At 39.2% G+C, this 15,026-nt stretch overlaps 1 protein-coding gene and 1 pseudogene across 3 annotated transcripts in view; one reads left to right on the top strand and one right to left on the bottom strand.

Moving 5' to 3' along the window:
• The window catches only part of NLGN1 (neuroligin 1), a gene marked incomplete at its 3' end in the record, with an annotated part of 2,013,512 nt that overhangs the window by 1,530,606 nt on the left and 467,880 nt on the right, over window positions 1–15,026 (bottom strand). The gene's annotated exons all lie outside the window — the stretch shown is intronic.
• LOC308516860 (lipoyl synthase, mitochondrial-like) lies at window positions 9,694–10,702 on the top strand (annotated as a pseudogene). Its single transcript has one exon. The product of its transcript is annotated as a lipoyl synthase, mitochondrial-like (transcript).

Below are 15,026 nucleotides of genomic sequence, written 5' to 3'. Positions count from 1 at the left end.
TGAGCCAAACCGGTTTCGGCATTAAAAGTCTATTGATTGTGAATTTTGTTGTCAAATTTGCAGCACTAAAAATCTCACAGATCTCTGCCATTAGCTTCAGCGACACCGATGCTAAAATGGTACACCCGCCAATAGAAGCACCCAATTACCTCACCTTTGTCCTACTACAGAATAAGAAGATGAGAGTTTAAATCAATGGCACAGTAAAATATTAGCCTCAAGGCTCCCCATCACATAAATTGGGTTGTGCCATTTGATCTTTATTGCCATATTGAAATATACCTCTCTATCACCTTACTTAATGCATTGAAATATGTGCTTAATAAGAAATAGGGCTATTTGCTAAAATGTATTTAAGCTAATATGTTAACAGGTCCTAATAAACTTTGCCTCCTGGCTTTTTTAAGTGTTGGTGCTTATTTATGATAAGTTATGCATTTCAAGTACATCCCTTGCTAAATTTTAAAAAAAATCATCAATTCTCTTAACTCTTTAATAAAGCCTCCAGAGGAAAAATATTAATATTCTTACGAGGAAAGCAGAAAAGTAGCACATGCTATCAACCCAGAATCATGTCAGAGTATGTCTTAAACACATATGTCTTTACAGATTGATGCACAGAGTAATTTGGTCCCTACCTAACACATGCCCTACCTTTGCCCCAGGTTGCAATGACTATCTCATTTGTCACTTCCCACCTGGCACCTTCATAAACTGGTTCATAGAGGAGAAAGCCCAGGACACCTCAACATGAGTATGAAGCTGCAAGTAAAAGGAGAAATTAACATCTTACAAGAATTGTTTGGAGTGTGTGAGCCTTGAGCTAAGTGGGAAAACAAATTATGTTACATGAATAACTAAATTTCTCCACAGAGAGGCAGGAGGCCTTTATGGGCACTGGAAAATCAGAGAACACACATGTCGAGAGCTATCACTGCCCAACGCATAAATCTATATCTCCTTTTAATAGTATTGCACTGTATCTTCAGACAAACAGAAAATTAGATAGAGCAAAAGCATATGAGGCTTGTCTATGCACAGGGATATTTGTCACTCCTGGTTGAGTGGGGTAAATATATTAATGACACAAAGTCTACTTCCACAGTCTTTTTCGGGCTTTCACACAAGCTAATGTCACTGGCTCTCAAGAAACACCTCCTTTTATTGATTTGATCCCATTAGTTCTCCCCACAGCCCTGAGTCCCATACTTACCCCTTTCCCTTAGTTTTCGTGAGATGCCCTGCTTTATAAGCTTTTCAATCTCATTCATGACCCTGAAGCATCCTCCAGGCGTCCACGTAGAGTTGATTGCCATACATAAGGGTAAGAGAAAGTCAGAGCCATTACAAATTGATTCTAAGAAGTCTGCCTCACAGCAGATTGTAAGAAATCTGCTACCGCGAACGCCAATTCACAAAAAAAGCAAATGGGAGCCCCCCTTGGTGTGTGTGGCAGCTGCCAGCACGCAGAGGTGAAATTGAAAGGGCCTCATCAGTGAAATGTGGGGCTTGGCAACATATCAGGGGTGATGCACCAAATCTCACTTAGCCTGTCGCTTAAACTTGGGCTAAGAGAGCCCACTTTGGACTCTTCACAAATGAGCATGATGGCATTGCGGCAGACACAATGGAATGGGAGACCCATGGGAACTGAGGTGACTCACTCTGACTCCCTGAATCTCACGTTTATCCTAAAAAGAAAACATTTTTTTAAGAGTAAGACCTTATCTCTTAATGTGATAATTCCTGCAACTCCGGTACGTCAAACAAGTAAAAGCAGATTTGGTGTGGTAGACAGGAGTAGGGGACTAGACCTCCTGCTTGGTCTCTTACCTCCTGCATTTGGCCAAGAGGGAAGTCTAAAGAATATCAGAATCTCAGAGATATTTCTTTGCAAACCATGGACTTGGTGATTTCGCATACTCACCAAGTCCTAATCTCCAGTGAAATGCCCCTGCACTGTTGAGTAGTTATACTGACATCCTTAGGAGCACTGTTGAGCTCACCCCTTGACAACTCTGCTGATTGTAGCCAAAACGTTTTTTTCCCATTATCCGACCTCTCAACCTAGTGCACTCTTCTCCCTGTGGCTGGAGTCATCATGCTCAACTGGCTAAAGAGACAGAAGTGACACTTCTTGCCTGCAGAGCAATAGCTCTAGTACCCATTGCACCACTATAGCTTCCCTCCTGTGATTTTCAAATGTTCTTCAATATTCATGAGTTCAATCTAAAGATATTATCAGCTGAGAAAAGAAAAAGCTTCAAAGAAACCCTTGGTGAGAACAAGTCCAAGTGGTTGGTGCAGTATAGTTCCGAGAGAGGGAAGACCTAAAGCACAAAGTAATTAATTTCATTTTTTTAATCCAAAGCCTAGCTTACTTTTTAAGATAAATAATGCCCTATTTTCTATCAGTTTTTAAAAAATATATTTTATTGATTTTTTACAGAGAGGAAGGGAGAGGGATAGAGAGTTAGAAACATCGATGAGAGAGAAACATTGATCTGCTGCCTCCTGCACACCACCTACTGGGGATGTGCCCATAACCAAGGTACATGCCCTTGACCGGAATCAAACCTGGGACCTTTCAATACACAGGCCAATGCTCTATCCACTGAGCCAAACTGGTTAGGGCTATTTTCCATCAGTTTATCATGGACCTTTTACCTGTGAAAAATACTTGTTCAATCTGGACCATAATCATGCTAGGAATAAGAAAAATAAAAAAGTAGAAGTTTCAGTGTACAAATTTTGCTAAATCGAATTGCTTTAATTCCAGGATTATCACCAGAAGTATCAGATAAAAACATAACCCCAAAATGACATTTCTGGGCACTCCAAGTGTTTAACTCCCTAATACCAGTACCCTTGTAGCCTATAATAATGCCTATTCTTTTGCACTCTAGTCAGTTAAATTCTAGAACTCTAGTGATGGTCTTCGAAATAAAATGCTATTCTGTCATGCAGCAGCACATGGAAGTATTGGTCATGTTTGGTATAAAATTCAGAACATACACCTATCTGCATAAATCTTCCCATCCCTTTCATAGACACTACAAATGACCTCTGATTTTTATTTTAAACATTTTTCTTCTTATTTCTTAATATTGAACAGTAAACCTAAAATGCTCACTTTTTCTCTTGAAAATATTTAACAGAGCACAGCCCTCTTTCACCAGTCTTAACTCCAAAATGTTGTATCCTCCTCTAGTTCCCTTTATTCAGGATTCTCCTAACGGTGTCTTTAGCCCTCAACATTAAATACCATAGTGATTATATGGCTTCTTTCTCTCTCAGTATTCTTAAACAGTTCTCTTGTGTTGGCCCAGCACATCCATCATTCTGTATTCCTCTTTTATACATAATGAATAATTGTATTTACATAGTGTCCAGTTCCAAAGAATTAAAGCATTTTAGATTACTTTGGGGAAATGTGTGTAATCAATTCTGACAGCATCTCTGAGACAGGTGGAAGCAAAACACCATAATCCATTTTTACTAAGTAAGAAAGATGGCACTGGAGATAAGGGATTAGCCTTAGGCCGCACTGTCATTTTCCAATAGTTACAAATGACATCCGATTGCTGGCCAAGTTCGCTAGCCCTGTCCGTATTCTTTCTTCCATTCCCATTGCGACCTCCCTAGTTCAGGCCACCTACACTCTCATAACACTGAGACCTCCCATCCCAGAATTCTGCTCTACTTTGTTCTACCGTTACTGTCCGATGTGTCTTCTTGAAGAACTTCCCTGATCATGCCACATATTAGCACATAAACCTTCAAAAGCTTCTTATCATCCAACAATTAAATATAACGTTTCACATTCCAGCAATTTCGGGTCTCAATCTAACTTTCAAATATATAAATAACAACTGTCTATGTATACTCCAGTACTCAACATGACTGACATAGTTATTAGCTGTTCCCAAAGTCTCATACTTTCTCTCTTCCAAATCTTTGCCCATACTGTTTCAGATACTCTGAAGTACGTGTCTCCTCCTCTCTGCTTTAATCCTGTTACTTCGTTTGGGGTGATTATTTTGAATTTTTCTACTTCCATGAATCCTACCATGGATCTGTTTCTAGTGATATGTAACTTATCTTTTGCAAAGGAGAAGAATGCTGTGCTTGTCTTTTAACATTTACAATAATTTAACTTGTTTGACTTTTTACTTATTTCACCACTTTTCAACCTTAACCAATAAAGAAATTAAAAAAAATAATAAAAGCTGGTTCCAAATAAAAAGACATGAAACATTAAAAAAACCAAAAACTAATATGCAAATCAACTTAACAGCAGAATGTCCAGGTTCATTGCACTGACCATTGGGGGGCAGATGCTCAATGCAGGAGCTGTCCCCTGGTGGTCAGTGTGCTCCTAAGGGAGCGGGCCTAAGCTGTCAGTCAGACATCCCCCGAGGGCTCCCGGACTGTGAGAGGGCACAGGCCGGGCTGAGGTTCCGCCCCAACTGAGTTCACAAATTGTGTGCACCGGGCCTCTAGTTACTTATATTATAAAAATTCATATGTATTTAACTTATATCCATTAATTGTATTTTATCATATTTATTAATCTCTTATTCTCAGGTGCTTTTTATTATGATTCATAAATAATCATTTATCATTATCCTCTTTAAATTCTTGAACTGTTTTTTCTATCACCTTTGTTGTCTCCTATTTAATCTCTTAATTTTGGTATTACTTATAGATTGGCACATCCATCTTTATGATTTGATTCTTGCCTCTTCTACAGTGCCTCCAGAAGAAATTGGTGTTTTTGCTCATAACTCTAATTGGTGACACATAACACTAATCTCCAAATTTTATTTCAGCCCTGATTGGTTGCCTTATTTCCAACTATCTCCTTAAGCTTGTACCAGGATGCCAATTTACATATGACCAAACTCAATATCTCCACCTGCTTTACCAGCATTCACACCAGTGATTTTTACCTCTCCTCTCTTTTCCACACTAAGCTAAAATGTCTTTTCTAAACAATCCCATCTATCTAATCCTCTCAGATAAGGAAACTAAAACTTTGAAAGTTGTGTGTGTGGGGTGGGGGTAATCAACCAAAGAACTCATATGCTTATATGCATAACCCATGGACAAAGACAAGAGGATGCTGAAGGCCCGGGGGGGCAGGGGGCTGGAGGGGGTCAATGGGCAAAAAGGGGGAGACATATGTAATACTTTCAACAATAAAGAATTATTAAAAAACTAGAGGCCCAGTGCACAAATTCACACACGGGGGGGGGGGGGGGGGCGGGGAGAGGGGACCATGGGAGATTGGCCAGCTAGCTCCAATCTAGTTGTGTAGATGTGCTGAGGTAGCGGCAAGCCAAGACAACAGACAAAGGACCCCAAACTGGCCTGAACACCAGCTATGCTCTGAGGTGGAAATACAGCTCTACTCGGGCCACCTCACTCTCCCTGGGGCAGAGTTGCTGATAGACAGGTCATCTCTTCTACCTCAGCCACACACTTTCTCTCGCAGCTCTGCCCCCAAGCATGATAGGTAGCTGACTTTGGCCAATGGTGGTGCAATGCTGTAGGAGCTCTAGCCAAACAGCGGATGGGAGCCCAGAAAGGCACAGGGCCGAGCTAGAAGTGGCTGATGGGGGCAGAAGGGCAAGCAGTGCAGCATAGTGCAGTGGCAGAGGTAAGATGGCGGTGGTGCTTACTTTAAGTCTTTGCAGTTAGGCTGTTGCCTTGCCCCTTCTGTCTCCTCCGAGATGCTACTCTGTCTTGATCAGCATCAGGGTCGCTCTCCTCCTACAGGCTTCCCAGACCCAGATTCTCTGGTGCCTAGAGCCTTAGCTGAGGGGAGGGACCATGGGAGGTTGACTGGCTGTGGGGGGGAGGGATCATGGGAGGTTGGCTAGTTGAGGGAGGTTGGCTGTGGGAGTGCACTGACCACCAGGGGGCAGCTCCTGCTTTGAGCATATGCCCCCTGGTGGTCAGTGCATGCCATAGTGACTGGTCAACCAGTCATTTTAGTTGTTTGGTTGTAACTGTTGCTTATGCTTTTATATATATAGATATTGAAAGGACTGGTCTGAAATTATACAACACAACTGATCTCCAGATCAAATTAATATTAAACCGGCAGTCCATCTGAAGGGATTACTTAAAAAAATAATACTCTGAAGTCTGTTGTGTTTATAGCAATGCCCTTGGGGATGTTGACCCTCTCCCATGTTCTCTTCTTGAGAATATATTCAAAACATTTATCTTCTTTCTGAGTACTGAGGATAGGGTTTCTTCTTGTACATATGCTTTATTTAGATCTTCTAGATGAAAAATTTGATTAGATTTCCTTTATATTGCCTTCTAGAAAGCTCATACTATAGCTTTTTGCCCACCTATCACAAATGTTTAAACCTCAGATCATCCATTTTAAAACCTAGTGTCCCTATTTGGTTTCAAATTGCTTATTATTACAAAAAAAAAAATCCTGCATGTAAATTTTGTCAATTATTTTTGTCTTAAAGAACTTTAAATTATATCTATTTTAGACTATCTAGAATATTTTGGGGGGATAAAACTATTTAACTATGCAAATAAAATAGTGATATAGATAGAACTAGCTACAAAGTTTCTAGACTCCAGTAGTACACCACGTCTTTGCTGTTCCTTATACTTACTTGATACTTTGCTATGTGTACCTTTGTATGTGTGTGTGCTTAAGATTTATTCATTTTTCTTATCCCTCATATCAGGTTGTAAAATTACCAAGGATGAGAACTGTTTTAAAAAAATTTTTTTGCAGTTCTCTCAAGCAAATAAATGGTATGTTCATATGGTAGCCACTCAATAAATGAATTTGGATGATTCTCAATCTACAAATCCCATCTTAAAACATTTCACTTATATATAGAATTATCTGTCTGAACTTGGCTAACACTGTAATCCTTTACTTGATAGAACAGATATGCAACCTTAGGGTTTACTGCAAAATAAATTTCTGTTACTAAAATTTTGTCTTCTCTCTAACTTGGGGAAAATGAAGAAATGTGCATTTCACAAATATATACTTACTAGAGGCCCGGTGCACAAAATTTGTGCACGGGGGTGTGTGTCCCTCAGCCTAGCCTGCAACCTCTCCAATCTGGGACCCCTTGAGGGATGACCGACTGCCTGTGGGATTGGGTCTAAATGGGCAGTCGAACATCCCTCTCACAATCCAGGACTGCTGGCACCCAACCGCTTGCCTGCCTGCCTGCCTGCCTGCCTGATTGCCCCTAACCACTCCCCTGCCAGCCTGATCAATGCCTAACTGCTCCCCTGCAGGCCTGGTCCCCCCCCCCAGCTGCCCTCCCCTGTAGCCTGATCACCCACAACTGCCCTCCCCTGCTGGCCATCTTGTGACCACATGGGGGCAGCCATCTGGTGTGTTAGAGTGATGGTCAATTTGCATATTACCTCTTTATTAGATAGGATAATGCAGCCAGTGTTTAAAATCAAGGCAGAATATTGTTAACATTCTGTATTCATATTCAGAATATTAGCAATATAACCTCTGACCTAATGGCATCTCTTTTATGCTTTATTTAATATTAATTTTATTGTGAAAATAGAAATATTTAAAACTCTAGAAATCTCACCTATTAATCATTAGTAACTTCTCTTAACAATTTCAAAGGCATATTTGTTTGTAATTCATCAAACGAAAAAATTAATAAATATAATATACAGTTTTCACAGATATTTACTATTGGCTCTGGTAAAACTTGTTGGGTGGATGATACACCACTAAATAAAATTAAGGAATGAGAGAGCAATTCCTTGCTTAGCAGTGGAATCCACCCTCTGATACTTCACAAACATGTAATTATATAACAGCTGTTTGACGTTCACCTCAATTTTATAAAATAGGCAGCATGGGCATGGAGAGTTCCCTTATGGAATAGAGGTATAAATCTGTATTTCCAAAGGTATAATCCATAGGAAACAGATACTTACAAAGTTACATTAAGATTATTTTTATTCCACCCTGCCTATGTTGCTCAGTGGTTGAGCACTGACCTATGAACCAGGAATTCAATTCCAGGTCAGGGCAGTTGAGGGCTGGATCCTCAGTGTAGGGCATGCAGGAGGCAGCCAATCAATGATTCTCTCTCATCATTGATATTTCTATCTCTCCTTTCCTCTCTGAAATCAGTAAAAGAATATCATTTTTATTCCATGTAAGCACAAAAAAAGCATGTGTTGGTTTGAACATAGTCATGTGGGCTCAAACACACATCAAACAAGAGGTACCTGGAGTACAGTCAATGTCACATTGAGGAGATTGTGCCTGAAAGATCCTGAGTAGATCCCCCCAGAAATTCTGCACAACCCCATTTAGCATGCACTGATATAGAGCTGCAAGAGGCATAAACACACAAAGGAAAGCAATGAATAAAGTCCGTTTGCTTCTATTAGATGCAGTAGTGCTGCTCTTAATAAAGCAGAGATGAATGTTATTCCGTCAATGTTCAATTTTCCATTATTATTTAAAGAACAAAACTCCTGTATTAGAGTCCATTTGAGGAAATACTATTGTCATCTTTTTATATATAAAAGCAATTTCAAGTCACTGCTAAATTATATATAAGAAAATATACTACGGAGTTTCAATTTTTCACATGCTCTTGCAAAGGAATATGAACCGTTCTTACCAATGTGTTTGCAATAAATCTCTGTATATGGAGGTAGCACCTTTTTCTTGAGGTCATTGTTAAAACACTAAGAGTATAAAGACCCATGCAAATAGTTTTACCCTAATAGTAAAATAATAATCCTCTTATCAGGTTTCCTGAACTAAGGAAATCTGATTAACTCTTTGTTGTTGTTAATCCTCACCTGAGGCTATTTTTCCATTGCTTGATAAAGAGTGGAAGGGAGAGGGAGAGACACAGAGAAAGAGAAACAGGGATGAGAGCTGCCTCCCTCACATGCCCTGGCCCTAGCGTGGATGGAGCCTGCAACTGAGATACACTGAGGAAAGTGCTCTTGACCAGAATAGAACCCAGGACCCTTCAGTCCCCGGGATGACGCTCTATCCACTAAGCCACACCGGCTCAGTGGAATCTTTATAGAAATTATTTCAAAAGATGGAAAAAACTTCTTTGTTTCAGCTGATAAGAAAAAATAATCTTAAAACCTAGCTTTCCAGGGGTAGTTCAGGTAATATGTCATAAATCCAGAGATGATTCTCGATCTGTTTTTTTTCCCCTGGAAATTTAGATCCCGGAACCCTGCTAGAAAATAAGGGGGAGCCGAAACCGGTTTGGCTCAGTGGATAGAGCGTCGGCTTGCGGACTGAAAGGTCCCAGGTTCGATTCCGGTCAAGGGCATGTACCTGGGTTGCGGGCACATCCCCAGTAGGAGATGTGCAGGAGGCAGCTGATCGATGTTTCTCTCTCATCGATGTTTCTAACTCTCTATCTCTCTCCCTTCCTCTCTGTAAAAAATCAATAAAATATATAAAAAAAAAAAAAAAGAGGGAGCTGTCTCTACGCTGTGGGGTAGTCGTCCGCGCCATGAGACCCCAAGTATTTGGAAAATATTTATGCAGTCCAGTCAGCGGTAAATTCCTTGCCAGATAAAAAAAAAAAAAGAGAGAGAGAGAGAGAGAGAGAGAGAGAGAGAGAGAGAGAGAGAGAGAGAGAAAAGAAAAGAAAAGAAAAGAAAAGAAAAGAAAAGAAAAAGGATTTTTACAGACTGGACCCTTCGAGCAAAATACCTTCGAGATTTGTGTCCGGTGATCTTACAGACAAGAGCACCTGGGATGAATATAACGGGAACTTAAAACGCCAGAAAGGAGAGAGGTTAAGACTACCTCCACGGCTAAAGACAAGGATTCCCATGGGGAAAAATTACAATAAACTGAAAAACACTTCGCGGGATTTAAATCTCCATACAGTGTGTGAGGAAGCTCGATGCTGGGGAGGTGGGAAATACGCCACTGCCACTGCCACAGCCACGATCATGCTGATGGGCGACACGTGTACAAGAGGTTGCCGGTTTTGTTCCGTTAAGACGGCAAGAAATCCGCCTCCTGTAGACGCCAAGGAGCCCTGCAATACCGCCAAGGCCATTGCCGAGTGGGGTCTGGATTATGTTGTCCTGACATCGGTGGATCGAGATGATAAGCCCGATGGAGGAGCTGAGCACTTTGCAAAGACTGTATCTTACCTAAAGGAAAGGAATCCAGAAATCCTTGTGGAATGCCTCACTCCTGATTTCTTGGGAGATCTTAAAGCAATAGAAAAAGTCGCCCTGTCGGGATTAGACGTATTTGCACATAATGTAGAAACCGTCCCAGAATTACAGAGGAAAGTTCGTGATCCCAGGGCCAATTTCGACCACTCTCTGCGCGTCCGGAAGCATGCCAAGGAGATTCAGCCTGATGTTATTTCTAAAACAACTGTCATGTTGGGTCTAGGCGAGGATGATGAGCAAGTATATGCAACAATGAAATTACTCCGTGAGGCCGATGTGGATTGTTTGACTTTAGGACAGTATATGCAGCCTAAAGCACAGCCTCAAGGCTGAAGAATACATTACTCCTGAAAAGTTCAAATACTGGGAAAAGGTAGGAAATGAACTTGGATTTCATTATACTGCAAGTGGCCCTCTGGTACGTTCTTCATATAAAGTGGATGAATTTTTCCTGAAAAATTTAGTGGCTAAAAGAAAAACAAGAGCCTTCTAACACTCAACAAGACACTCGAGATCACAGGAATTTTTAGACCTTGATTCCATTTGCTAACAGGTGGTGGCAGAATGCCTATGTGTCACTGGGTGAATCCTCATTTTTTGTTTTGAGAAAAATGTCAATAAGCTGTGTATGTTTAATTATAGAAATGTATTTGCCTTTTAGCATACTTTTTTTGTACCAATAGACAATTGCTTGCTGTGATGTAATCATAAAACATCTTTGTAAGAGTTTACTGTTTTACAATATAATTAAAAATACATTGGAAAGTTCTAGAAATCTTAAGCCTCTGTTACTTGTGCATCATTGTCAAATTGCATTCTGATAAATTACATACTATGATGAAACAGGCAATATAGCTTGAGACTGATCAGATTACCTATAATTAGATATGTTCTTTACATAACAGTATAACATCATTGGAATGATGTAGAAAGGCTTAAGAGTTTGAGTGTTGATTTTTACATTGGCTATATTGTAAAATATGTAATGTAGATAGCCAATCTTGTTTGAATTTTAAAATATGTGAACTATTATTTTCAATAAAAATAATGCATAACTTTGAAAAAAACATTGGCTTTCCATACTTACTCTCTGCTACACTATTTCTAATCACATTGGTAAGTAGATTTATTAAAATACTGCCAGTACAATGGAAAGGGTAAAAACATAATCATTAAAGACATCAATATACCATTTAAAGAAATATTGTTTTGAAATTTTTATTTTTTATTGGTTAGAGAGAGAAACATTGATTTGTTGGTCCCCTTATTTATGCATTTATTGCTTGATTCTGACTCCAAGGATCAAACCCACAACTGTAGCATATTGGGAAGGTGCTCTAACCGATGGAGCTACCTGGCCAAGGCAGAAATGTATATTTTCTCAGGTATCTTGTAGGTTCTAATCCAGGGGTGGGCAAACTTTTTGACTCGAGGGCCACAATGGGTTCTTAAACTGGACCGGAGGGCCGGAACAAAAGCATGGATGGAGTGTTTGTGTGATCTAATATAAATTCAAAGTAAACATCATTACATAAAAGGGTACTGTCTTTTTTTTTTTTTTAGTTTTATTCATTTCAAACGGGCCAGATCCGGCCCGCGGGCCGTAGTTTGCCCATGGCTGTTCTAAGCTATGCCTACTTCTAAACTAATGTTAAATCACTTTTTACCAGGTAAAATGTATGATCTTCATTATGGAGCAATATATCACACTGGTTAAGAGAACAGTTTGAAAACTCAGACCTGTGGTCAAGTTTTAACTTGTCACTTACAAGCTGTGTGACTTAGGCAAATTATTTCAACCACTCTAAGTTTGTTTCCTCATCTCTAAGTGGGCATAATAAGATGTTTATTTAATAGAGTTGATTTGAAAGTTAAATGCAATAATCTATGCTAAAAAAAACTTAGTACACTACCTATTAATTTTTGCCTCTTTTTATTAGTACTATTTTTAATTAGACATAGATTTTGGGGGAATGAACATGAATGACCTTTTTCAGTCAAGTGTGAGTTTGGAATTTTGTTCCATGGCCTACTAGATCTGAAATCTTGCTTGGTTAAGTTGTTTAAAAGTTGCTAAGAAGAACCAAAGCAACCAATAAAGAAGAATGTTTTCAGCAAAGGGTCCTAGAAAATTGGACATTCACATTAAAAAACAAACAACAACTACCTCACATCATGCACGATAATTAATTTAAACATTGACTCATCTGTAAAATCTAAAACTCTACAGATTTTAGATAAAAATACAGGAGAATATCTATGTGACTTAGAACTAGACAAAGGTTTCTTAGATCATATAAAATAATTAAAAAAGAAATTGATAAATTACAATTAAAATATTATACTCATCAAAAGATACCACCAAGAAAATACATGGAGCCCTGGCCAGTGTGACTCATGGTTAGATCAGCAGCTCGCTCACCGAAGGGTCCCGGCCAAGGGCATATATCTGGGTTGCAGATTTAATCCCTGGCCCCAGTCAGGGTGCATGCAGGAGGCAAACAATTGATGTGTCTCTCTCACATCAATGTTTCACTCTCTCTCTCCTCCCTCACTCCTTTCCACTCTTTCTAAAAATCAATGGAGGATTAAAAATGGTGGTGGAATAAGTGGATGCTACACTGACACATGCCCAGGACCAAATTGTAATTACAATTAAAATACAAAAAACAAACAAACCCCAAACCCACCCTGAATAGTCAGCTAAAGACTGGCTGGAGAGAACCCTGATAACCAAGGATGGAAAGTGGAGACCACATAGAGACTGGTAGGAAGGGAAGAGGTGCAAAAGGGCTGGCTGAAGTTCCCATGAGATATCGCAGCTGTGGGGGATTGCCACAGAATTCTGGTGTCTAATCCCTAAGCCGGCCACCTCCCAGCAGAGAGCACCAGAACTGAGAAAGGTACCCACATAACATCTGGCTGTGAAAAGCAGCAGGGTTGCTATCTGTCAGGGAGAGATGGCTGGAAATGCAGGCAGCTTCTTAAAGGGCCAATGCACAAAATTTCATGTGCAGCCATTCACCTTGGGTTCAGGCAGAGGGAGGGCAGAGTGGACTGGAGTTGAGTGAGCAAAAGCCAGGGTTGGGGACTCTGGGGTTAGAAGGCAGGACACATGCATAATTCATGGACACACACAATAGGGTGGTGAAGGACTGGGGTGGAAGCCAGGGGTGTGCTAGAAGAGGTTAATGGGGGTAAAAGGAGGACATATGTAAAACTTTTATCAATAAAGGTTTTAAAAAATAAAAGTAAATAAAAAAATAAAATCGAGTGTCCCCAAACAATTTTAAAAAATGGAATAAATATCCTTGAGTAAGGATTAACAACAACAAAAAGGATAAAGAAAATACATAGAAAAGTCACAGAATGGGAGAAAGTATCTGTGAAACAAATATCTGATAATGAACAGGTGTCAAGAATATAAATGATTCTAATAGTTAATAATAAGATATTTAATAACCTGATTTAAAAATGATCCCAAATAGTTGCACATACCTTACATAAAAGAAAATATATGAATGGCCAATGAGGACATAAGAATTGCTCAAACGCATCAGTCACCAGGAAATGAAAATTAAAACCACAATGAGATACAACTATAAATCCTACTGGAGTGACTAATATTAAAAGACCAACCACAACTATTTTGGTAAGTATGTGGAGCAATTGCAACTCACAAATATTTTTTGTAGGCATACAAACTGATAAAGTCACTTTGGAGAAATATCTCATAGCAAATTCATTCTTAGGTATTTAAACAAGAATATATTTTTTATAAAAAAAATATTTCTACAATGATGTTCATAGGAGTTTCATTCATAATAATCTGAAACTGCAAACAGACACCTGTTAGGTGTCCATTAACAGGCAGATGATGGACTACTCAACAATGAAAAGAAAAAAATACTAATATACTAACAAGATGGATAGATCTCAAAAAAACAAACAAAAAAATTGCCGAGTAGAAGAAGCCTTCAAGGAAAAAGTTCACACCCTGATTCCATTTATAAACACATATAAATAAGCACAATTAAACTAATCTCAAAAAAATATCAGAACAGTGGCTGCTTTTTGGAGGACAGGTGGGGAATAACTCTCATGGACATGATAGTGATGCCAGTGTTCTGGACCTCAATCAGAGTTTGGTTACACAGAAGTGTTTGCATTTGTCAAAACTCAGTGAATAAACTCTTAACATTTGTGCAGTTCATTTCACTGTATGTATGTATGTCTTATGTCAAAGGGAAAAGAAACGTAAGCACATATTGAATTCTAGTTAATAATATGTATGCTGAGGTATTGGGGAGAAATATACTGATGTATTTACTTTGAACTACTTAAAAAGAAGATATATTAATGGGTAGATAGAGAAATAATCGATGGATAAATACGTAGTAAAATAAAAGTCTCATAATAGGAGTAGCCTGACGGATGAAAGCAGTAGCTCGCGCATATCTCTGAAGGTCACGAAATATAAACCTGATGTAAAATCTCTGTCATCAGTGATGCAGCAGCAAAAGTCCCACTGATAATATCAAACGGAGTCATAAAGTTTTCTGTCGGACTATCAGTGTACATGTATACATTAAACAATAAATGTATTTTTCATCATCATATACTGTGTTTTTGTCGCTCGAATGAATTTTATTATTTCTTCAAGGTTCTTCACATACGTACACCTTAAGAGATATCAAGTAGGCGTACCATGTTCTCAACAAATTAGGGTTGGCACGCAGAAGAATTTTGAGTCAGAGATTTTGCTGGTTTGGGCAGGCACTCACAAAAGGTTGCCCACCCCTGCCCTAGTGGAGTCT

The sequence above is a fragment of the Myotis nattereri genome (assembly GCF_964212035.1).
Source record: "Myotis nattereri genome assembly, chromosome: 3".
NCBI lineage: Eukaryota > Metazoa > Chordata > Mammalia > Chiroptera > Vespertilionidae > Myotis > Myotis nattereri.
This window is presented reverse-complemented; position numbering and strand designations above follow the sequence as displayed.